The following is a 25,498-nucleotide window of genomic DNA, read 5'->3' as shown; positions in this document are numbered from 1 at the left end:
CTATGAGAAAATCAATAAGATTGATGGGCCCTTAGCAAGATTGACAAAAAGAAGAAGAGAGAGGATGCAAATAAATAAGATCAGAAATGGAAGAGGAGACATAACTACTGACCTCACAGAAATAAAGGAGGTAATAACAGGATACTATGAACAACTTTACGCTAATAAATACAACAATTTAGAGGAAATGGACGGGTTCCTGGAAAGACATGAACAACCAACTTTGACTCAAGAAGACATAGATGACCTCAACAAACCAATCACAAGTAAAGAAATTGAATTAGTCATTCAAAAGCTTCCTAAAAAGAAAAGTCCAGGACCAGATGGCTTCACATGTGAATTCTACCAAACGTTCCAGAAAGAATTAGTACCAATTCTCTTCAAACTCTTCCAAAAAATCGAAGTGGAGGGAAAACTACCTAATTCATTCTATGAAGCCAACATCACCCTCATACCAAAACCAGGCAAAGATATTACAAAAAAAGAAAACTACAGACCAATCTCTCTAATGAATACAGATGCAAAAATCCTCAATAAAATTCTAGCAAATCGTATCCAACAACACATTAAAAGAATTATACATCATGACCAAGTAGGATTCATCCCAGGTATGCAAGGATGGTTCAACATAAGAAAATCAATTAATGTAATACACCATATCAACAAATCAAAGCAGAAAAATCACATGATCATCTCAATTGATGCAGAGAAGGCATTCGACAAGATTCAACATCCTTTCCTGTTGAAAACACTTCAAAAGATAGGAATACAAGGGAAGTTCCTTAAAATGATAGAGGGAATATATGAAAAACCCACAGCTAATATCATCCTCAATGGGGAAAAATTGAAAACTTTCCCCCTAAGATCAGGAACAAGACAAGGATGTCCACTATCACCACTATTATTCAACATTGTGTTGGAGGTTCTAGCCAGAGCAATTAGACAAGAAAAAGAAATACAAGGCATCAAAATTGGAAAGGAAGAAGTAAAACTATCACTGTTTGCAGACGATATGATACTATACGTCGAAAACCCGGAAAAATCCACAACAAAACTACTAGAGCTAATAAATGAGTACAGCAAAGTAGCAGGTTACAAGATCAACATTCAAAAATCTGTAGCATTTCTATACACTAGTAATGAACAAGCTGAGGGGGAAATCAAGAAACGAATCCCATTTACAATTGCAACTAAAAGAATAAAATACCTAGGAATAAATTTAACTAAAGAGACAAAAAACCTATATAAAGAAAACTACAAAAAACTGCTAAAAGAAATCACAGAAGACCTAAATAGATGGAAGGGCATACCGTGTTCATGGATTGGAAGACTAAATATAGTTAAGATGTCAATCCTACCTAAATTGATTTACAGATTCAATGCAATACCAATCAAAATCCCAGAAACTTACTTTTCAGAAATAGAAAAACCAATAAGCAAATTTATCTGGAAGGGCAGGGTGCCCCGAATTGCTAAAAACATCTTGAGGAAAAAAAACGAAGCTGGAGGTCTCGCGCTGCCTGACTTTAAGGCATATTATGAAGCCACAGTGGTCAAAACAGCATGGTATTGGCATAAAGATAGATATATCGACCAATGGAATCGAATAGAGTGCTCAGATATAGACCCTCTCATCTATGGACATTTGATCTTTGATAAGGCAGTCAAGCCAACTCACCTGGGACAGAGCAGTCTCTTCAATAAATGGTGCCTAGAGAACTGGATATCCATATGCAAAAGAATGAAAGAAGACCCATCTCTCACACCCTATACAAAAGTTAACTCAAAATGGATCAAAGATCTAAACATTAGGTCTAAGACCATAAAACAGTTAGAGGAAAATGTTGGGAGATATCTTATGGATCTTACAACTGGAGGCGGTTTTATGGACCTTAAACCTAAAGCAAGAGCACTGAAGAAGGAAATAAATAAATGGGAACTCCTCAAAATTAAATACTTTTGTGCATCAAAGAACTTCATCAAGAAAGTAGAAAGACAGCCTTCACAATGGGAGACAATATTTGGAAATGATATATCAGATAAAGGTCTAGTATCCAGAATTTATAAAGAGATTGTTCATCTCAACAACAAAAAGACAGCCAACCCAATTACAAAATGGGAAAAAGACTTGAACAGACACCTCTCAGAAGAGGAAATACGGATGGCCAAGAGGCACATGAAGAGATGCTCAATGTCCCTGGCCATTAGAGAAATGCAAATCAAAACCACAATGAGATATCATCTCACACCCACCAGAATGGCCATTATCAACAAAACAGAAAATGACAAGTGCTGGAGAGGATGCGGAGAAAGAGGCACACTTATCCACTGTTGGTGGGAATGTCAAAGGGTGCAACCACTGTGGAAGGCAGTTTGGCGGTTCCTCAAAAAGCTGAATATAGAATTGCCATACGACCCAGCAATACCATTGCTAGGTATCTACTCAAAGGACTTAAGGGCAAAGACACAAACGGACATTTGCACACCAATGTTTATAGCAGCATTATTTACAATTGCAAAGAGATGGAAACAGCCAAAATCTCCATCAACAGAAGAGTGGCTAAACAAACTGTGGTATATACATACGATGGAATATTATGCAGCTTTAAGACAAGATAAACTTATGAACCATGTAATAACATGGATGGACCTAGAGAATATTATGCTGAGTGAATCCAGCCAAAAACTAAAGGACAAATACTGTATGGTCCCACTGATGTGAACGGACATTCGAGAATAAACTTGAAATATGTCATTGGTAACAGAGTTCAGCAGGAGTTAGAAACAGGGTAAGACAATGAGTAATTGAAGCTGAAGGGATACAGACTGTGCAACAGGACTAGATACAAAAACTCAAAAATGGACAGCACAATAATACCTAATTGTAAAGTAATCATGTTAAAACACTGAATGAAGCTGCATCTGAGCTATAGGTTTTTGTTTTGTTTTGTTTTGTTTTGTTTTGATTTTACTATTATTACTTTTATTTTTTTCTCTATATTAACATTCTATATCTTTTTCGGTTATGTTGCTAGTTCTTCTAAACCAATGCAAATGTACTAAGAAATGATGATCATGCATCTATGTGATGATGTTAAGAATTAATGATTGCATGTGTAGAATGGTATGATCTCTAAATGTTGGGTTAATTTCTTTTTTCCGTTAATTAAAAAAAAAAAAAAAAAGAGAAGGGATAATTGGAGATGAAGGGATACAGACTGTACAATGGGACTGGATATAAAAACTCAGAAATGGACAGCACAATACTACCCAATTGTAATGCAATTATGTTAAAACACTGAATGAAGCTGCATGTGAGGTATAGGTTTTTTGTTTTTGTTTTTTTTGTTTTTTTTTCTTTCTATTATTGTTTTAACTCTTATTCTGTTGTCTTTTTATTTCTTTTTCTAAATCGATGCAAATGTACTAAGAAATGATGAATATGCAACTATGTGATGTTATTAAGAATTACTGATTGTACATGTAGATTGGAATGATTTCTAATTGTTTTGTTAATTCTTTTTTTAATTAATAAAAAAAAAAAAAGAAGTGTAACTAATGAAGTATCAGTGGCTGGGAGAGTTCAAATCGAATCGAGAAGCTACTCTGGAGGTCACTCTTCTACAATCTTCAGTTAGACACTGCTATCTATCCTAACTTGCCAAACCCTGACCAAAATCATTCCAGCTAATCCTAAAGAACACCAAGGACAATATATAGGATTCTACAAAGGTTCCATGCTCTAGGTAACTTTCCAGAAACCTACAACCTACAGATGGGTCCCTGGACCAAATACGTCCTGAAACCTAGAGGGCCCATCCTCTCCAGAACATCAGCTAGTTTCATCTCCCTGCCCCATATTATTGACAGCCCCTTCCAATATGAAAAAGTTAGAATGGTCATAGTCCAAATACCCCTAAAAAGTGGGATAGAAAGATCAAAGATGGGTAGAGATACACAGAGAAGGTAAGGTTCAACAAACAAATATGATTGTTGAATTATTAAATTGATATTTCTTTTAGTCTCCAGTATCTTAGATTAGGTAGAAATAAATATCTAAAATTGTGGAATTGTAACCCATACCAAACTCTGAAATCTGTTCTACAATTAATTGTTGTGCTGTGCTCTCAAATGTATAGCTTTTTTGTATATATGTCATTTTCCACAAAAAAGAAAACAAAAGTCAATTGTGATGATAAAAAAGATTTATTCTTTCTAGCCTCCTTTATTCTGGAGGAGCTAGAAGGAAAAATCTGACAGGATGGTATGGTAGCCCAGGACAAACTGGGATCTGTCCTGTAACTACTTTTTGAAGACTGCTTTGAAAACTTGCTTTTTTCTTTTTTTGCTTTGTATATATGTTATATTATACAATAAAAGAGTTAAAAAAGGAAAAATGTATATGAAATTTATATGCATTTCATCAAAAGAAGTGTGGAAAATATTAATAAATTAAATTTAAAGAAGAAAAAATATATAACATATATACAAAGCAAAAAAAGAAAAACAGTTTCAAAATACACTTCAACAAGCTGTTACAGAACAGATCTCAGAGTTTGTCATGGGCTACCATTCCACCATCTCAAATTTTTCCTTCTACCTACTCCAAAACACCAGAGGCTAGAAGGAATATTAACATAATGATTCTGCAGTTATACTCATTCGTTAAATTCTATTTTCTCTATTATACCTCCTCTTTTTCATTTAATCCTTTTCCCATTCTAGAGGGAACTGGGGATGTCATTAGTTGACAATCTTGGAGAAGCTGGTCCCTCTAAATTTGTGGATTTATTTGACCTAGGAATCCTTCAGGAACTATAGGTTCCAGGAAGGCAAATCTAGTGTATGAAACCTTTATATAGTTTCAGTTAGAGCCCTAACTGTTCTTAAGTGTTAACAAGAGTGATGTTGGTTGGGGTTTAGCAAACCATGGCAATTAGCACTATCTAACTGACGCTTGCTTAAGATTAGCCTGCAGAATAGTCTCTTCACTCTGATCTTTCTTGGCCACTGAGAACTTTTTTATTATGCTTTTTTCCCCTTTTTCGTACAGAAGATGTTGTCCATCCCATGATACCAGGTCAGACTTATTTCCAGGAATCATGCCCCACGTTGTCAAAGAGACTTCCACCTCTGGATGTCATGTCCCATGTAGGGGGGAGGTAACTTTCTTTACAGAGTTGGGCTTAGAGAGAGAATGGACACATCCAAGCAACAAAGAGGCTTCCTGGAAGCAATTTCTAAGCATTGTTATGGGTGGTCTTTGCTTCCTACCTACAGACAAAGATTTCATGAAGATAAGCCTCAAAATCCAGGACTTGGCCTATTTTCTTAAGACTCCTCAATGGTTGAGAGGCTGTCTGAGGTTTCCTAATGGGAAAGTTTAATAGTTAATAGATAGTTTAAAAGTTTAATATTAATAGATATATATATGTTCCCTCTTCAGACTCTCAAGAGACTTTAGCAATATTTTTATTTATCAAACCATTATAGTCTGAGATGTATTCTGGTATTATGTTAATTTATACAGAAATATAAGGCCTCGTTCCCATTCTGGGCTCTAGGAATTTGGGTTGTTTAAATAAGCTACCCAGACAGGGTGGTTTAGATTATGTGTTACAGAAAGTTTAGGTTCTAGACATAATAAACCTCTTTGCCTTTGGTCTCATGCAGTAGGTCAAGGTCTAGAGTACATACGCTCATCTTCTACCCTGTATTATAATTTACTTTAGACCCAGTCAGACTGGCTCCATTTTAAACTCAAATTGTGGCCTGATTTCTCTTTCAGTTACTTGAGCTTGTTATATATAGCTATGCTAAATTTCAAGTCTGCAGCACTCCATTCTGGGTCTTAGGTGTCACAGAATTACTCAAAATCCCATGAAAATACCAGCTGTTACACACATAGCTCAGTGTCTCAGAATCTAGAAATACATTTACAACTTCAGGCTAAGTGTGACTGCTATCCAGGCTTACAATCCAGACTACCATTTTTTTATAAGTATTTTCTGAGAGAAACCTAAGCATACTTGCTCTTTTTGTTGCTGGCTTATTTTGCAGGACACATTGTCCCCAAGGTTTATTCAGGTCATTGTGTGCCACTCGATGTCCTTCCTTTTAGTAGCCACACCCTAATCCATCACATATATTTATCATAGTTCACCATTTTGCTTCTCAGTCATTGCACTCTTTGTCTCTTCTACCAGTAATGTTCAAAATAAACAAACCAGTCATTGTTTGCTGTACAATCAGCAGTACTCTCAATCTCAGCAAACATCATAACCAACTATCAAATCAAAACTACTGGGTGGGCCACAGGCTCAGCAGGCAGAATTCTTGCCTGCCATGCCAAAGGACCCAGGTTCGATTCCTGGTGCCTGCCCAAGTTAAAAAAAAAAAATCAGAACTACCCCTTATCACTTGTCCCATGCCCTCCTGCCCACCCCCCTCCCCCAGTTATTTGCCCATGGTAGTGCTGTGGTACTGCTGATGTCTTCCTGTTAATTATTGGCCATAGCATCCATTTTTAGGTTTTCCTCTATATCCTCTACTATTGACTTTTTCTACACTATCAAACCTTGGAAATATAACCTTTGAAATAGTTCATGTAAGAACTTATTTATAATTGAAGATTTAATTAGTGGGATACATGGTATTATATATCCCTTTTCAATCATTTCATCTTCAATATGGCCATGTTACTTATAAAATCACTAATTAGCTACCATCGCTTCTATCCATTCCCTTACGTTTAGATTCAGCGTCTTTGAGTAGACTTTTCTCTACTTCTAGATTTTGTGTATTTCTAAGTCTGCTATATTCTACAGTGTAACCACTGAAATTACTTTACTAGAGTAGTAATAGTAAAATCATACAGTATCTGTTCTTTCGTGTCTGACTTATTTCCTCAAGGTTCATCCACATTATCATATACCTCAGGGCCTCATTTCCTCTTTCTGCTTCATAATATTCCATTGCCTCCAGTAAACCAATCAAGACCTACCTGAAATGGGTGGAGTCACCTCTCCATCTAATAGAAAGATCACACTCACAATCGGGCATGTCACATTTCTGCAAAGATAATCTAATCAATAGTTTCCATTCTACAATATTGAATCAGGATCGAAAGAAATGGCTGCCCCCACAAGATTGAATCAGGATTAAAACATGGCTTTTATGGGGTGCATAATATATACAAACTGGCACAGGAAATTTTCCCTGATCATGTCTCCAACTAACTTTCCCAGCCCTTTACTGTCCTCTTCTCCTTCTGGAACACCCATGGTTCTTATATTTGTGGGAGTCTTGTTATATATCATTTCCCTAAGATCTTGTTCCATTATTTCCATCTTTCTTGCCATGTGTTCTTTAGTGCCCTTTAGTTCAATTTTCTGTCTTCTAGCTCACTTAGTTTTCCTTCTGCTTCTTTGAATTTGTTATAGAATGTCTCTAGTATATTTCTAATTTGGTCTACTGTAACTTTCATCTCTGTGAGATATGCCATTTTCTATTTAATATTTTGAATTCTTTTTTATGCTCTTCTAGTGTCTTCCTGCTATCCTTTATTTCTTTAAAATATCCTTGAATAGTTTTCCCATATTCTGTGTCCCCTCCAGAGTTTTGATTCGGTCATTTGACTAGACATTTCTGCTTGGATCTTCACGTGCTTTGTGATGTTTCTGTTGTGTTCAGGGCATTTGATTATCTTAATAAGGTTATTTTGCAATTTAGTTTCTTTCACTCATCTAAAGTTTTGTATTTACTTGGTTCCTTTTGCACTTTGTTTGTCAGTTATTCTCTACAAAATCAAGGCCCAGATCTCATGTAGAGGATAGAAATCAACTTTTGAAGGCCTACTAAATACTAGATTGGGGTGCACAGGTTCCTCAGTGGTAGAACATGTAAACCATGTGGGAGAACTGGGCTTGATTCCCAGCCCATGCACACAACAACAACAAAGTACTCACCTCAACGGTAGTAGGCCCCAAAGTCAGAAGTGGTCACCTCAAGATATATTGCAATGAACCAAGACTGGTGCCCACAGAAGGGAGAGAAAGCTTAAAAATAAAATAAGATATAAATAAATGAATAAAATGCAATATAATAATATATATAATAAGAAATAAAAGTAATCAATAAAAATATAAATGTATAAATTATACACAAAAATAAATAACATTAATAGTACTAATAAAAATATATAGGGAAAATATATTTTTTTAAAAAAGGGGAACAAGTGCATTAAAAAAAAAAACTTAGGTAGATAGGGAGTTAGCCGGTGCGCACTTACCCCTTCTCAGCTATGGGTTACAATCCTGAGGCACTTCTTCCCTCAAACCTGCACCTCCCTGACTGTTGGCAGATGGTGTGTATGGTAGGGGAGCTGCTCCCAGTCTGTGGTAGCAGGACCACTGGGCCTGGCATGTGGGATGGGGGATCCACCTAGCACCTGAAGGATCAGCCAGCTCCCAGAACCTGGTGTCAGGCATTTCTTCCAACCACCACACCTGCCCTCCCAGCACCCGGCCAGGTAATATTTCCCAGCACCTGGAGGCTCAGCCTTCCTGGTGGGTGGCTCAGCCTACCTCAGGACTCCCCATGGGCACTCCCAGCTGCAAAGCTTCTTGGGGAGTTTTCCCAGCCTGGAGCTGGGGCAGGCTGGAGTGGAGGAATGGTCAGTTCCCGTGGATCTGCATTTCCCCACACAGTGCAGCACACCTGGTCAATTTGTCCCACCACACTGTTCCCATTCCGATACCCCCACTCTACTCCTTCTCCCAAATCCCTGGAGATCCTCTTTGATTATCACACCTGGGGCCACAGTCCAGGTCATTCTTTCCCCATCTGCTGTCTTATTCCAAGGAGTTGAAGTGAATTCAATCCACCCTGCTCTGCCATCTTCTCAGCAACCCAGTCATGTTCTTCTAAACCTGCAAATATTGTAGGGTGGGACTTCTTTATTGGATTGTTTCCATGAAGATGTGACACACCCAATTGTGGGTGTGACCTTTTGATTAGATTGTTTCCATGAAGATGTGACACACTCAATTGTGGGTATGACCTTTTGATTAGATTATTTCTATGGAGATGTGCCTGTCCATGTTAAGTGGGTCATAATTAGTTTGCTGAAGTCCTTAAAAGAGCCAATACAAAGGAACTTTTTTGGAGAAAACTCAGACACATACTTTGGAGATGCTTGGAGTGTCAACAGAGATGCTTAGAGAAGCTATATGAAACCAGGACACAGATGCTTTAAGAAAAGAAATCTCCAACCCAGGAGATGTAAAGCTAAAAGAAAAAATCAAGGGTTTTGCCCTGGATAAGCTAAGTGAGATGCTACAGACATTTGGAGAGAATACCACTGGAATCAGAAGCTAGAAACAATGAACTAGTATCAAGGAACTATATGCCAACCATGTGCCTTCCTGTGTGAAAGACATTGGCCTTTCTTGAGTCAAGGTATCTTTTGGTGGATGCCTCAGTTTGGACATTTTTAGGACTTAAAAATGCTACGGCTTTGCTAGGTTGCTATGACAAATACTACAAAATAGTAGTATTTATTAGTAGTAACTTACCACATCTCTTTTATAAAAGCTGATTCATTTCTGGTATATTGCATTCTGGCAGCTTTAGCAAACTGACACACGTTTTTAAAAGTTGTTAAGAGAATTACAAGGATAATCATCAAAATGTCCAGCTTATTAAACTGCCTTCTTTTGCCAGACTGCTATGACAAATTCTACACAATAGCTTTGGCTTGAACAACAGGTATGTATTGGCTCACAGTTCTAAGGTTAGAAGAATTCCAAATTCAAGATATAGCCAAAGCTTGTTTTCTCCCAGAGCCTGCAGCCTTCTGGTTTGGCTGCCAGCACACCTTGGGTTTCCTTGGTTGTATCTCTGCTTCCAGTCATGTGGTGATGTCTTGTCCTTTATGGCTTCTGTAATTTCCCAGATCTGTTCATAAATCCTCCAGTAATCTGACTTAAGATCCACACTGATTTAGTCAACCACCCAACTAAAATCATCTTCAAAATGTCCTATTTACAATGGGTTCCCATTTACAGGGATGTGGATTAAGATTAAGAACCTGTGTTTGTTGAGATAAACATAAATACTTCCTTGACTCTGATGTGTTCAACATGTTCAACGTTAACTTGTGCAAGAATGTATCATTTACCACATATGTGGGCAACCTGGACCTCAACAAGATAAATACTGTGTTAGAAGAAAGAATAAGCAATAACTTACTTAAACATTTTGGCAGTAGGAGATGTATGTGATTCAATGAACTGAGATTTAAAATTCCTAAAAATTGTTGAAAATAAAATACATTTATTTAAGATGTGGCTGAAAAACCAATTACATAAGACAACCTTAGGGAAAATAGCTTAATCCTATAGATGTAAATCAAATGCAAGTGTTTAAACAAACTGAAACTTCAAAATAAAGCCACTTAGTGAAGTGAGGTCTAGAAAAGCCACTGCTATCTTAGGTAGTTAATAGATTTTATCTTCCTAAGAAAACAATATCATAGCTCTTCATTCAGGTTTGGTCCTTTACTTTGTAAGAGAAAATCTATTATAAAATGTATCTCATCCGTAGGAGAATGGCTAGGATGAATAATATGATGGAAGGCAGGGAGAAGGAAATGGAAATGTTAATTAACTTTAGGAAAAGATGACTGAGGAAGCTGAAAAAGAATTCTCTTTAAATATTTATATGCCTACCTGTCAATTAGAGAACAATTAGTTGTAGACATAAGAGTTTGAACTTGAACCTGCAGGAAGAAGTTAATTGAAAACAGATGTAAATCAGTATATGTATGAAAATTATTATCTTTAATATAGCATTTTCAAATAAATATAGGTGATAGACATTTAGAGCAGAAACTTTGAAAAATTCAGAGAAATCCAAAGGAAAACAGAATTAAAAAAAAAAAATGGCACACACATCCAGAGATGCCAAACCTTTGTCTCCTGGAAACAGCTGAATAAAAGTGAGTCATTATAATTTATCTCACTGTTAGAGACTTTTGCTTCAAATTAATTATTTCTGATACTTAATTTTTTCATTGAATTTGAGGAAAAATAAGTCCTATATTCAAGTAATCAGGCAATAAAATTAAAATTATATAAGAATTTGAATATGCCCTCAATAAGTGTAACAACACTTCTTCTTTCTTTATTAGTCTGCCTTGTCAAGATGTGTCCTGTTTTGTTAGGCTGGAAATTATTTTGTTCTTGTTCATCATAAAACATGCAATTATACTCTCTCAATCTCATCAAAGGAATGAAAAATATACTTTTGTATCCTCTAAAGAGCAACAAAAAATACCTTATGAAATACATATTCTGAATAAAATATTCTATAGTTTAGACTAGAACACTGATGATCTGTTATTCAGAGTCTATTTTTTCCTGTGTTTGAACTAAGATTATGATTACATACATGGAGGCACATCCAAGTGAGTCATTCATCAAATATATGTCATTTAAAGCTCTCATTGTTTCAGTTCACTGTACCCTGTTCTCAGCTACTTTATTAATCAGGTAGGATTTCTTCTGGTAACTTGCCTGCATTCTAACCTGGGCAAAGATCATGAATCATTTCATAATTGCTGAACTACAATTTCAGTTGCCTTTTCTATGCTTAACTTACTCTTCTTTCTTTTTAATAAAACTTGGAATCATTCAGGAAGATGTTTCCTGTTTTTTGTCATTTTACACCCATTATCTTGTTCCATTGTTATCTTGACATGTTACTTTCTCACAACTTTGACACAGGAGACTGAGATAATACATGAGTTTAGAAGAGACAAGAAGTTTGCAAGAATGGCTGCCCTTTGTAAAGCTTGCAAAGCTTCACTCTGCCCCCATTTAGCTCTACAGGTTAGCCAGTGCCATTTTTCACTGATGAACATCATTATTTTTGCCTAAGCAGAGTTTACAATGACCTCTTGGACAGAAGAGCTGATCCCAAAGCCAGTATTGCTACATTCAGCTGGATATCCATTGCTTGAATGAGTCCCTTAAAAACTCAGACAAGAAAGTGGCTAAATTACCCATAACCTTGCTGACCATGGCTTCAGGAAAGACGTTCTTACATGAGTCATTCTAAAAGAAGACTTTTTCCATCATCCTCTATCCACATATCCTGCTTAATTTTCTACCTTGCACTTTTGCCATCTGACCTATTATATTTTGCTAGTCAAAGACTTTTTTTTTTGTCTGTTACTGCAAACCCAGTGCCTAAATAATGCCTGGAAAAAAAACAATGCCTAGTCCACATAGGTGTTCAGTAATATTGGTTTAATGAATGAATAAATAACCTTGTTGGAGAGAGAGATTATAGAAGCAGATCAAGAATAGGAAGGTTTGTTTTATATCATGTCTATTTGTTTTCTTGCCTGCAGCGTAAGCATGAATATACACCTGTACACTTAGAATTCCAGCGTGTTCTATATGATCATACACTCCAATGATGGAGACGACGCTGAATTTCCCCTTCTAAATTTTAACAATAAAATTATGGTAAAATCTTGGATGGGTCAAAATAAAATATTAACAAACTTAGTGTGTTCCGTTGGATAATAATCTGAAATTTAGTACAGGAGTTAAAAAATACTTTCACATCCTCATTTCACTGGATGCACCATTTTAACCTTTTGTTCAGAGGTGATGACAATTTTCTCATCAAAAAGTCACGTCTGCGGGGAACAATAAGGCCTGAAAGAGTGTTTCTCATCTCAAAGTTGAATTTAAAAATAGCTTTCTGTCTTCTCTAAAGATATGAAAACAGTGTGAGGAGATCCATGAGTAGGCTCCAGCAGATACCAGGTTTTTCAGTCCATTAATAAACATTGGTTTGACCTGCCCTTTAAAGATTGGCAAAGAATTGGTCCCCAGCACATTTTCAGACATATTACATATCATTTGAACCACAAGGACGACCTGGAACAGAGTATCAATTTCTTTATCCCAAGATGGTCTTCCAGCTTCTGGGAGAGACTTCTTGATTTAGTTCTACATGCAAATGTACAAATGCTGTCAGCAGCTTGGCAGAAAACCCAGTTGAGGAAAGTGTTATCCTTTTCTCAAAGTGCCATTGAAATCTACAAGCCACACCCAGACTGTTGTGAGATAATCCTTAACTCTTTACCCTGGTGTGTCTTCGGTGTCAGTACAAGATTTCTCTCCAGCTGTTTTGCAGATGCTAAAGTTTACCCAATACCATTTGAGAAAGGATTTCCCCTACACTGATAATGAATAAGATATAATGAAAACTTTATTTTGGAATCTTTATTAAAATGTTGAAATTATGTATGTTTATACATGAGCAATATTCTGCCTCAGCAGGGGCCTCTTTAAAGGAAAGATGTTCCAATTCCTGATAGGCCTCTGCAGAGGGTCTCTAACATCAATTTTTTTCTTTCCCAAGAAAAAGGACATTTCAACTTTCTTTCTAAAAATTTTATCTTTCTTTTTTTCCTTCTTACTTCCAATCTTGCTCATAAACCAAATCCATCATGCTCTCTTGTCATCTCCTGTTAAAAGGGGGAATTATTATTTAATAGGCATAGAAATTCTGTTTGAGTATGAAAGAGTTGGGGTAATGGGTGTTGGTGATGGTAGCGCAATATTGTACATGTATTAATACTACTGAATTGCATGCATAAAAGTGGTTAAAAGGGATATTTTAAGTTGTATATATGTTACTAAAATCAAAAATTAAAAAAATTATAAACATGATTGTACCAAAGTACTTCTTTCACTATTAGTTTGTCATTAGTTTTGATGGATTATAAGTCCCCAAGCACCATGAAACACCATGCCAAGTGAATACTGTGATGATTCCTGCAGAATTTATTCCAAAGAAAAATGTATTTACTTGGGTGACTATACACACTGGGAAAAGAATACCCAAACATTCTGAAGACTACTGAACATAGGGTCTGAGTTAACATTGACACTTGGAGATAAAGCATCATTATGGCCACCTTATTAAAGAAGGGGTTTATGGGACAATTAAAGATGCTTGTCTAAAATCTGGCTTATAATGACCCTGCAGGGTTGTGGACATACACAGTGATCATTTTTCCAATTGTTGAATGTATAATAGGAATTGGTATTCTTGGCAGATAAGGTAACCACCAGCGGGTTCATATGATGCAATATCATATTGGGGAAGAAGAAACCTCTGAAATTGCCTCTCAGTCAAGATGGTAAATAAAAGAACACATTGCATCATGGAGGGGTGTTTTAATTTCCTAGGCTGCTCGTGCAAACAGCATGTAAAGAGATGGCTTAAACAATGGGAATTTAATGGCTCATGTTTTGAGTCTAGGAAAAAGTCCAATTCAAGGTGTCATCAAGAAGATATTTTCTTGCTGAAGACTGTGATATTATGAGGAATGGCTGCCTGTGATCTTTTGTCCTAGGGTCCTCTGTCACATGGTGTTTCAGTTTCCCAGGCTGCTCAAAGCAAATACCACGAAACGGATTGGGTTTAATTAAATAAATTCCCTAATGGTTTGGAGGCTGGGAAAAAGTCTAAATAAAGGCATCATCAGGGCAATGCATTCTTCCCAGCTGCTGACGATCCTTGGGTCTTTTGTCATATGGCAAGGCACATAGTGGTGCTTTCTGGTGTCTCCATTTTTTTTCCAATTTTTGTTGATTTCAGCTTCTTGCTTCTATGGATTTTTCTCTCTCTCTCCCTTAATTTCTATCTTTCATAAAGGATGCCAGTAATATACTGAAGACCCACACAGATTGAGGTGGGAAACACCTTAACTGAAGTAACCTTATAAAGAGATCCAACTTAAAATAGATTTACACTAATAAGAATGGATTAAATTTAAGACCATATTTTCTGGGGTACACACAGCTTCAAACCATCATATATGGCAACGCTTTCCTACCATAATACCTCTTACTCCACAAGTCAGGGAACCATTGTGGGGATTCAAATAATTCCTCACCATGTCTATTCCAAGTATGCATTCCAGAACTGGAGAAATAACCACAGAATGGGTCCAAGGACATACAAGACCCATTGTTAGATAGATCTGAGCTAAAACAACATTGATCACTTGACCTTCTCAATTCCCTATCCTGACAAGTAGACCACAGTGATGTTTGGATCTTTTGGAATTAATGCCACTTCCAAGCCTGTGTCAAATAATTCCCAAAATGTATGATCATTTCCTTTTCCCTAGCACACAATTACGTTGGTAAAGGGTCACTGGTCTCTTTAGGGAAGACTGGGAGGAAGATTAACTGTACAGATTTTGGGCACTATACCAGGGTTCTTCACCCAAAAGGATCTGGCCTTTCTTTCACTCAAGGGGCTTTGGTTCTGTGAACTGTCTCAAGTCTAGGAATTGATTTAAGGGGCTGTGACTCTCTTCTTTTGAAACTCAAGTTAGGCTCTTGTTCCATTGACCTAGAACTCTTCTGCTTATATAAATCAAGTAAGAATTAGTAGACTTCACATCTATTTTACTTTTAGTTACCCTAAAGTAGTTACCCATTATCTACTAGCCATCACATAGGTCTCTGCAAGTTGGAGTATTTTAATTACTGTTTTGAGTCTGATATCTATTATGGTAGCCAGTCTCATCTTGTCTTTGGTGGTTAAGTACTGCCACTTGACTCCTATCAAACTGAATCTGATCAACCATATTGGGTTTAAGGATTGAATTTCAGTGGCAGCAGTTCCTGCAGTAATATCTGACTGCAGAAAAGATCAACCACAGATATCTTCAGGAATGATGGAGCTAGTCTCACAAATTCATTCCTCACAATCTCATGCAAAATATGCCCTTTGGACATTCCTGGGGTAGGTGAGCAGATTCTACATGATAAATCCCTTCCGATCTTCTGATTTCTCTAAGTCATTGTATTCCCTCATTTACATCATACCAGGGCAGTTCTGGCTTTTTGACCTTAGGCAATAGCCCACCTTTCAGTCCATGCTTTAGCCAACCAACTGAACAAGCTATTAGAGCCCTTTCTAACTGTTTGAGCTACAACATTGAATCCAGAATCTCTGCTTAGTGTGCCCATATCAATATATTTCTTCCACCAATATCCCACAACCTTAATATAATCCCCACACATATTCCCCTGATTTCTGTCTATATAAATTAGAAAAATCATGCAGTCCTTTTGGAGTGCAGATTACCTCCTCAAGGGTCACACTTTGTATCTCACCTTTTGAGGTGTATTGGGACTTTAGTCTAGTCATAGGTATGGTAGAAAAAAGAGGTGGTGGGGGTTTCTTACAAGCCAACTACCTCAGGGAATTCCATTAGTTTCATCTGGTAAAACAGGATTAATTTCTTTAGTAAGAAGGGTGAGGACTTTTTCCTCAGAGGAGGTGGCTACAGTACAGCAAGGTCAACCTCTTTAAGTGGAGGCTATATGGCAGATTCCTCAGGGCAGACCATTACAGTTTATCTGGCAAAGATTGAGATGAATCTAGGGTTTCAAAGTCTCCACTGCCATCATTTCCAAACCATATGACCCATTTCAATTTTCAGGAACCCATTCCTTTCCAGTCAATGCCTTCATCTTAACAGCAGACACCCTGCAAATCTGGGAATTTAGTTTAAGTTGTAATTCAGCCACTTGCACAATAAGAATATGGGTTTCCTTTTCAGAAATCTCAAGTCTGCAACTACATGAAATAAAATTTTATTTCACGGCACACTTAGAAATTTTCCTATCTGCTATGCATGTTGGGAATTTGAATCCTTGAGTTTATTCTTTACTTTTGCCACTGTATCCATATATTAAATGGCACATCCTGTAAGCATTTGAGTAGCTTTATCCAGTGGTGATATTTTGTGTATCTCTATGGCCAACACAGACCATAGGCTATCACTGCCATCTTGATTCTTGATTCATACAGTCAATAGTGCTTTTGAATCTAATTAGATTAGAGAACCAATTCCAAAAGACTCAAAACCAATTCAGAAATCCTATCCTTAAGATACTATTTCTCAAGAATCACTCACAGTAACAAAGTTATTTCATCAAGGTTTTCTCGGGAAACAGAGCTGACAAATATTTTGAGATTTTTATATGAATGACCTCATGCAACCGTGGGGATGGGCAAGTCCATATCTGTACAGCAGGCTGTGGGCTTGGAGCTCCAGTGAAGTTTTTTGTTGAATTCTTCAGGAGATACTGGCTGGCTGAAGTAGAGATGGAAATTCTCTCTTCTCACTGCTGCCATTATTAATTCTCCTTTGTTTTAATTTCCACTATTATGGAAGAATGTACTCCTATAAACACATTCAATTTCCTTTATTTTTTTAACTTGTACAAAATTAAGAAAACATATGCACTCTTCTGAAATATTTCAGTCACTAACACTGTTAAATATTTTTATGTCAACCAAACTATCATTTAAAATTATTGCATAATATCTTATCCTAGGAACATATCATAATTTAACAAATTTCCTATTAAAGAACATATATGTTTTCAATTTTTTCCCTATTATAAATGTGCCATTTTGATATATTAATTCTATTATTTCCTTAGAATACATTTTTAGAAGTGGAATTACTGCATCACAGGATACGTACTTTCGTAGTGCTTTTGATGTATCTTACTAGATTGTCCTTCAAAAGGAAACATACCATTTATATTCCCATCAGCATGGAAATTGGTGTGTTTGAGAGATTGAAGAGAGTGAATAAATGGGACATTCTTGATGGAAAGAAAACATTCATTTATTAGCTGAATATTTATTAGGTATGTATTATTTGAACAGCCCTGTGATAGGTACTAGGGATATAGTGGTGAGCAAGGACTCCTAAACTTGTTTCACTGCATTCTTTTCTCTTCAAGTATGACAAGTTTGAGAAAATGTCTAAATTTTGTAGCTTAATTAACCAACATTATATTCATAATATCAAAGAAAGCCCCAAGGAGACAGTGGAATTGCATTTTAGCATGTATGTTGAAAACCACTGTCTGAAAACTATTGACACACGCTTTTCTTTCTATGCTTTACCCTGTACAAATGTGGCTAAAAGGTTGAAAATTTCATTTCTCAGAATGCCTGGCTAGTAGTGTTCTGCCAAGGGGCTGCCCATTGGAGAGACTGAAAGACAGGAGGAAGACATAAGCCATTGTGTTCCATGAAAACAGCAGGTCCCAGAGGTGGTCCTGTGGCAACCAAGGGGCGGAGGAGCACAGACTCCTGCAAAACAGCAGCAATGGACATTCCAGAGTTGGTGGAGTGGTCAGGAGGCAGCACAGAGACACATTAGTCCAGATTTTGCAGGGCTCCAGCAGATTTGCTGCAGTCCCTCATCTTTGGGAAATTCAACCTTCTTCTTCACGCTCTCTCACCCCTTCTAACAATTTTGTAGCAATCCCTATATTAATCCTTCTTTGCTTGAAATGTAGAGTGATTTTTGTTTTCTTGATTGAACCCTGACTGATTCAGTAACCCAACATTAAAATTATCCTTGAAAATCCATGAAGAATGAGCTACATATGAGACTGATACAGCATTTTTCAGTAAGTCTGATACAGCCAGTTTTTCTACAGTAATGAAATGAGTTGCTGCTTTTTCTTCAATTGAACACCAGATGAACCTGGTGACTTGCTTTGAGAGGGCATTTTGTATGAAAAATATGTATTTTCAAATTCTAGAACCACACTCAGGAAGATAAAATGCATATACTTTGCTAGGTACATGAGAACTGAGGCTAAATTGTCTTCCACAGCAACTGCGCATTTTACAATCTCATCAACAATAAATGAGTGTTCCTATTTCTCCACATCCATCCAACACTTGTAATTTTCCATTCTTTTTTCTTTTTTTTTTTAAAGTACTCATTATAGTGAGAGTGAAATGACATCTCATTTTGTCTTTGATTTGAATTTCCCTAAAAGTAACACTGTTGAATATCTTTTCATGAGCATTTTAGCCATTTGTATGTCTTCTTTGGAACGATATCCATTCAAGTATTTGCCTTTTCTTAAATTGGGTTGTTTGTCTTTCAATTGTTAAGTTGAAGAATTTTTTTTTACACATTCTGTATACTGAACCTTTGTTGAATGTGTGGTTTCCAAATATTTTCTCACATTGAGTAGGTTGTCTCTTTACTTTCGACAAAAGCCTTTTTGCACAAAAGTTTTTAATGTTGAGGAGGTCACATTTATCTATTTTTTTCTTTTGTTTCTTCTCCTTTGGGTGTAAAGTCTAAGAAGCCATTGCATAACAAGACCCTGAGGATGTTTCCCTACATTTTTCTCTAGGAGTTTAGAGTCTTGGCTCTTATGTTAAGCTCTTTGGCCCATTTTCAGTTATTTTCCATTTCTGATAATAGATAGGTGTCCTCTTTCATTCTTTTTCATGCAGATATTCAGTTCACCCAGCACAATTTCTTGAAAAGAATGTTCTTTCCCAATTGTGTGGGCTTGGCATTATTGACAAAATCAATTGGCTCTAGGCTTGAGGGTCTATTTCTTGAACTCTCATTCTATTCCACTGGTTAATACATCTATCCTTTTGCCGGTACCATGCTGTTTTTACCACTGTAGCTTTGTAATATGCTTTAAAAACAGGAAGTGCGACCCCTCCAACTTCATTCTTCTTCTTCCAGATGTTTTTGGCTTTCTGGACCTTCATACACCTCCAAATAAATTTGATAATTGGCTTTTCCATTTCTGCAAAGTAGATTGTTAGAATTTTAATTGGGATTCGATTTGAACTGTAAAAACTTTTGGGGGTAGAATTAGCATCTTAACACTTTTTAATCTTCCAATCTATGAACATAGAATGTCCATGCATTTATTTAGCTCTTCTTTGACTTCTTTTAGTGTTTTGTAGTTTCCTGCATACAAGTCCCTTACATCCTTGGCTGATTCTTTTCCTAGGTATTTGACTTTTTTAGTGGCTATTGTAAACAGAATTTGTTCTTGATTTCTTTCTCAGATTGCTCAATACTAGAATATAGAAACACTACTGTTTTTTGCATTTTGATCTTATTCCTGCCACTTTGCTGATATCGTTTATGAACTCTAATATATCTGTTGATGATTTTTCAGAAGTTACTATATATTTAGGATCATATAATGTGAAAAAATAGTGAAAATTTTACTTCTTCCTTTTTTATCTAGATGTTGTTAAAAATTTCTTCTCCTTGCATAATTGCTCTGAATAGAACTTCCTGTACTATGTTGAAAAACAGTGGAGACAATAGCATATTTTCCCTGTTCCAGATTTAGAGGGAAAACTTTCAGTTCTTCACCCTTGAATATGATGTTAGTTATAGAATTTAAAATATGACCTTTATAATAGAGGAAATTTCCACCTATTCCTATTTTTAAGTGTTTTAATGAAGAAAGCTTGCTGAACTATGTCAAATGTCTTTTCTGTATCAGTTGAGATGAGCATATGTTTTATCCCCTTCATTTTGCTGATGTGATATATTATATTAAATTGATTTTCTTATTTTGAACCACCCTTGCATACCTGGGTTATAACTTATTTTTTCGTGGTTTATAATTATTATATGGGCTGTTGGATTCAATTTTCAAGTATTTTGCTGATGATTTTCATATCTATAGTCATAAGAGAAATTGGTCTGTAATTTATTTTTCTTGTAGTATCTTTATTTGGCTTTGGCATTAAGATGATGTTCTAGTTTGCTAGCTGCTAGAATGCAATATACCAAAAACTGGAGTAGTTTTTCAAAGGAGAATTTAATAAGTTGCTAGTTTACTAAGGACAAGAAAATGTCCCAATTAAACAAGTCTATAGAAATGTCCTATCTAAGACATCCAGGGAAAGATACCTTGGTTCTAGAAGGCCGATGAAGTTTAGGGTTTCTCTCTCATCTGGGAGGGCACATGGCAAACATGGTCACAGTTTCTCTCTCATCTGGAAAGGCACATGGTGAACACAGTCAGGGTTCCTCTCTCATCTGGAAGGTCACATGGCAAGCATGGCGTCATCTGCTAGCTTCTTTTCCTGGCTTCCTGTTTCATGAAGCACCCCGGGGGCATTTTCCTTCTTCATCTCCAAAGGTCACTGGCTGGTGGACTCTGCTTCTCATGGCTATGTCATTCTGCTCTGCTCTCTCTGAATCACTTTCTTTCTCCAAAATGTTTCCTCTTTTATAGGACTCCAGAAACTAGTCAAGACCCATCCAGATGGGTGGAGACATATCATCACCTAATCTAGTTTAACAACCACTCTTGATTAAACCACATCTCCAGGGAGATGATCTGATTACAGTTTCAAACATACAGTATTGAATAATGATTATTCTGCTTTTATGAAATGGGATTTAGATTAAAATATAGTTTTCTAGGAGACATGCATCCTTTCAAATCAGCGCAAGTGATGTTGACATAATAGAATGAGTAAGGTAGTGTTCACTCCTTTTCAATTCTTTGAAAGTGTTTGCACAGGATTGGTATTAACTCTCCTTGGAATGCTTGGTAGAAGTCACCTGTGAAACTACCTGATTCTGGACTTTCTATTGTTTGGAGGTTTCTGACGACAGATTCAATCTCTTTGCTTATAATTTATCTGTTGAGAGTCAGTGTAGGTTATTTATATGTTTCAAGGAAACTGTTCATGTGCCTAGGTTGTCTAATTCATTCTTGCACAGTTGTTCTTTTGAACATTTTTATTTCTGTGGGGTCAGTATTAATGTGGCTACTCTCATTTCTGATTTCATTTTTGTTGTTCTACCTAAGGGTTTGTCAATTTTATTGATCTTTTCAAAGAGCCAACTTTTGGTTTTATTAATTCTCTTTACATTTTCTATTCCTAATTTCATTTATTTCTGAGGTAATCTTGTTTATTTCTTTCCTTATGATTGCTTTGGGGATAATTTGCTCTTCTTCTTTTTTCTCCAGGTGTGCAGGTATGTCTTTGATTTTACCACTTTCTTCTTCTTTAATTAAGCATTTAGGGCTGTAAATTTCCTTCTTCGCACTGTCTTTGTGACATCCCAAAAGTTCTGCTATGTTGTGTTTTCCTTTTCATTCATTTCAAGATATTTACTCATTTTCCTTGTAATTTCTATTTAGCCCACTAATTATTGAAGTGAATGTTATTTAAGTTCTGTATTTATTCATGAATTTTTCAGTTCTCTGCCTGTTACTGATTTGCTACTTCATTCTACTGTGGTCAGACAAGATGATTTACATAATTTTACTCTTTCCAAATTTATCGAGACTTGTCTTATGACACAGTATGTAGTCTATCTTATATTATGATCCATGTGCCCTTGAGAAGAATGTAAATCTTACCCTGGCAGGTATATTTTACTGTATATGCCTGCCAAGTCTAGTTTATTTGTCATATTATTAAAGTTCTCCATAATCTTATTTATCTTCTCCTGGATATTCTGTCTGTTGATGAGAGCGGTGTATTGAAGTCTCCGACTACTATTGTAGAAAAGTCTATTTCTTCCTTCAGTGTTGCCAGTGGTTTGTCTCATGTATTTGTATTTTGGGAGCACCATGGTTAGTTACGTAAATATTTATGATTATTTTTTCTCTTGGTGGATTACCCATTAGTAGATACACAGTGTTCTTTTTTGTCTCTAATAACAGCTTTTGACTTAAAGTCTATTTCGTATATTAGTATATTAGTATAGCTATGCCAGCTCTTTTTTTATTGCTATTTGCATGGAATATCTTTTTCCATTCTTTCACTTTCAACCCATTTGTGTCTAAGGTAAATGTCTTGTAAACAATATATAGTTGAATAACGCTTTTGCATTCATCTTGTCAACATGTGTCTTCCGATTGAGGAGTTCAGCCCATTAATATTCTGTACCTACTTCACCTATTTTGTCCTTTAAGATTTAGATGTTAAGTCTTTTCTAATCTATATTTTTCTTTATTGCAATTTTCTTTTCTGTATAGCTGATCTTCTAGTTGTATCTGACTGAGCCTTTTTGCATTTCAAATTCTGTATATATTTTTCAATACTTCCTTTTTTATTACCCTGAGATTTATATTACAGAAGCTATATTCGTAATCTACCAACTTGAACAAATACCAACTTAATACCAATAGCATGCATGTTCTCTGCTCTCATGTCCCTTTATTTTCCCGCTTTTTTTGTTTTTGTTTTTGTCCCATTTTAACATTTTATTCTTTGCATGTCTGTTATCAGGAAATATGCTTTTTCCTTATTCAATTGCATACTGATTCTTACATGAATTAAAGAATAGAGTTGTATATTGAGGATAGAGCACTATGAGGTTTTGTATTTTTCTTTTACTTATCCTTACTGATATCTTCATTTATTGACACTATCCAAGCCAGTCTCTCCTGTTTTGTCCTTTCAACTTACCAAACTCCTTTTAGTATTTCTTATAAGCAAGATCTCTTGTTGATGAACTCTTTCAGTTTCTGTTTACCTGTGAATGCTTTAAGTCTTCCTCATTTTTGAAGAACAGTTTCACCGAATAAAGAATTTTGGGCTGGAAGCATTTATTTTTCAGTACTTTAAATATATCATACCAATGCCTTCATACTTACATTGTTTCTGATTAGAAATCAGAAGTTAGTCTTATTGAAGATCACTTGTATGTGAAAAATAGCTTTTCTCTTGCTGACCTCCAAATTCTCTCTTTATTTTTGGCATTTGGCATTCTGATTAGTATGTGCCTTGGAGTGATCTATTAGAATTTATTCTGTTTGAAGTACATTGTGCTCCTTGGACATGTATATTTATGTCTTTCATAGGCAATGGGAAGGTTTTTGCCATTATTTCTACCAATATTCTTTTTGTTCCATTTTCCCCCTCTTCTCCATCTTGGGCACCTGTTATGTCTACTTTTGTATGCTTCATGCTGTCACTCAAATTCCTTAGATAATGCTCAATTTTTTTCTATTCTATTCTATAATTTTCCTCCTCACTATATTATTTCAATTGTCCTGTCTTCCACCTGTTCTATTTGTTATATGCCTCTAGTGTATTTTTCATCTCTACTATTGTGATTTAAACACCCATAATTTCTTTATCTCTTTCTTGTTACACTTTCAAATTCTTTGCTATGTTTTCACATTGTCTTCATAATATCCTATATCTCTCATGCATATTTTTCATCTCCTTGAATTGATCTAGGAGATTTGTTTAAATATCTTTGATTAATTGTTCCAACATATTAGTCTCCTCTGAATTTTTAATGCGTTGCCTTGACTGAGTCTTATCTTTCTATTTCTTTGTATGGCTTCTGAGTTTTGCTGATGTTAGGTATCTGATTTTCTTGAATGGTTAACTCTGAAGATCCATTTCTTCCTCTTGGCTAGGGTTTTATTATTTATTACTTTTGAGTTAAGGCTCTTCATTAATCCTTGATCTAGCTTATTCTAGACCTATAGAATAGCCCTTATTTAACTGTTCAGATTTTCTCTTCTCTTCTATATCTGATTCTTGCTCTGGATATGCAATGCAATTTTTAAGATTGCACTTCTTATGTAATTGTTTCACCTCTGGGAGACAGATTCCTTTTTTCTATCTCCTCTTCAGGAATCTTCATCTGTTCTGTTTGATTTTTATGCAGAACTTTCTCTCTAGCTCCAGTGATTTTTTAAAATTATCTCACTCACATATTGCCCCATTTTCCTTACACTTTTCAGTTCTTGGACCTGCCCTGACTTAGAGCAGTTTAATCTGCTCCCACCTTTTATTTTGTACTTAGGCTTTCTTGCCTCTGTTTTCTTCCCCATTAAGATGTCCTACCCCAGGGAGCCAGATGGGTTCAGTCCAGAAAGATGATGAATCATTTCAGAAAAGCACATTTTGTCCTCAGATGGCCCAGCTGAGTGAAACTGAATTGGTCACAACAGGTTTTACCAGCCATAGGAGAGTCTCTTTTTTTTCTTCCCTGCTAAGGGCTCTTTTGTATATAGCACTTTTCAAGTGGCTCCTGTTCTGTGTTGGGTCTCTGAACACTTAGGTCACTGTGCCTGGGCTATGCCTGGAGTGTTAAATCATTGCTGTGATTCAGTATACAACCTCTGCTCAAGGTGAGAGGGACCCAGGGCTATGCTGCCTCTGCGTGGCTCCAAACCACAAGGACCACGTCAAGGGTAGAATATACAAGAACTGACTGGTGGTCTGGGGTAGACTTCTCCTACCTTACATTTTTCTGTTTCTTACATTCAGCTTTTGTGGAGCCATTCTTCAGCTTCTACCACCCTCCAGCACTTCAAAGCAAGTGGAATTTGTCCTTTTATTCACTAAATCTCTGTGGCGGCTTTTTCAAAGGATGTTTATGTAACCACGTGGATGAGGTTATCTGTGTCTGAGTTGGGTTTTGTTGAACTCACCAGGTAATAAAGTTGGACAGTCCTTGTAACTATCCATAATAAAAGGAAAATGATGCATTGGGGATTGAACTCAAGGAAGATCAGGAGACACATGTGAGCTGTATGAACAAGTATGTCTCAGAGCCCTCAGGTCACACAGGAGGGGTGGAGCAGCACCTCTCTCC

General features: G+C 36.2%; 1 long non-coding RNA gene across 5 annotated transcripts in view; it reads right to left on the bottom strand.

The window, feature by feature from the left end:
- The window catches only part of LOC143646216 (uncharacterized), a 92,249-nt gene that overhangs the window by 36,796 nt on the left and 29,955 nt on the right, over positions 1-25,498 (bottom strand). For 3 of the 5 annotated variants that reach the window (XR_013157384.1, XR_013157387.1, XR_013157386.1), the window contains exons 3-4: positions 10,731-10,780; positions 7,968-8,057 (exon numbers count right to left, since the gene is read on the bottom strand). This is a non-coding gene — a long non-coding RNA (uncharacterized LOC143646216). Of the gene's footprint in view, positions 1-7,967; positions 8,058-8,811; positions 8,931-10,730; positions 10,781-25,498 lie in introns of all 5 variants that reach the window. The other 2 variants (XR_013157388.1, XR_013157385.1) reach the window with 2 other exon arrangements.

Source organism: Tamandua tetradactyla, chromosome 9 (assembly GCF_023851605.1).
Source record: "Tamandua tetradactyla isolate mTamTet1 chromosome 9, mTamTet1.pri, whole genome shotgun sequence".
Taxonomy (NCBI): domain Eukaryota; kingdom Metazoa; phylum Chordata; class Mammalia; order Pilosa; family Myrmecophagidae; genus Tamandua; species Tamandua tetradactyla.
This window is presented reverse-complemented; position numbering and strand designations above follow the sequence as displayed.